We start from the raw sequence: 1,250 nt of genomic DNA, 5'->3' as shown, positions 1-1,250 counted from the left end.
AAATTGCCACTAGGGTGATTCGATTTCTGGAAAGTGTTATTTAGTGGCTACAGGAGAATACACTTCAAAAAAACAATACTTAGAAATATCAACAATTGGGTACACTATCTGAGATGGTGCTTTCCCATGCCTTCCCCCAAAATCACCTCACTTAGTTGACTAGACTTGCGCCACGCAGGCCAGAGCGGTTACTGACTCAACACTGCCACCTCAAGAATGCCGACCGCCAGTGCATGGTGGAAGTGTTCCTGCTGCTGGGAAGTCCATAAACCTAACTGTCATGTCCTCACGAAGGGGCTGCTCGGCTTTCAGGTAATAGTGATGGAAAACGAGCCGGGCCATCGTGTGCAGAGAGAATCACGGCTGGGAGGCAGCCACGGGATCAGGGAAACCCTTCTCATCGCACCAAGGAGCCTGGCAGGTATTAACTTACGTCAGCAAATTCTTATTCACCCATTGACCTTGTTTTGAAACACAATGACGCGGCGAGGGGGTACCATGGTAGGCCCACGTCAAGGTATGCCACTGAGGAATCACAGCACGCAACAGGTCTGCTATAAGGAGGCTTATTGGGGGAAGAAAGAGGAGTGAGGACTCGGAGAGACAAGGACAAGGGGGAGACAAGGACAAGCCATGAGGGCAGAGAAAAAGAGAGAAAGGATGCACCTAGGACACAGAGTGAGAGCAAGAGAAAGCTGGAACAGATAGAAGAGATCTGGGGGGGGCAGGTTTGGGGAGCTCATATACCTTCACACCTAGCGATGTCGGCACATGATGTACTGAATTGCCAGGTCCCCGAGGACAGGCCAGCAGAATCGCCTGCTTACTAACATTTCTTACTTTTTGTTTAATTAAAAAACGAGAAAGGGGTGTGAGGCGGAAATGAGGCTGTCGTGCTGTTTGGACTGCTTGCTGCTGACTGGGGACAAAGACACCTTTGGGGACCCTAAGAAAACTGGGGTGCTGCCCAAGCCCTGGGAGAGCTGTCTGCTTCACTGTTGCCCAGGATCTATGAGAACATCTTTGTCTAGGAAAGATCAGGCCCAGTGGAAGCAGTCCGTGAGGTAAGACCAGAGCACCTGTGAGTGGCCACTTCAGAGCTGACCTGGATGTAGGAAACACCTGGACTTGGCAGGATACTGAAATGCACACACATGCACACACACTTGTGTGTATATATGTATACTGGTGTGTTTATATATTATATATATATATATATATATATATATATATATATATATATATATATA

This window comes from Psammomys obesus, unplaced genomic scaffold (genome assembly GCF_907164565.1).
Source record: "Psammomys obesus unplaced genomic scaffold, mPsaObe1.curated_primary_1811, whole genome shotgun sequence".
Taxonomy (NCBI): domain Eukaryota; kingdom Metazoa; phylum Chordata; class Mammalia; order Rodentia; family Muridae; genus Psammomys; species Psammomys obesus.
Note: the sequence above shows the minus strand (reverse complement) of the source record.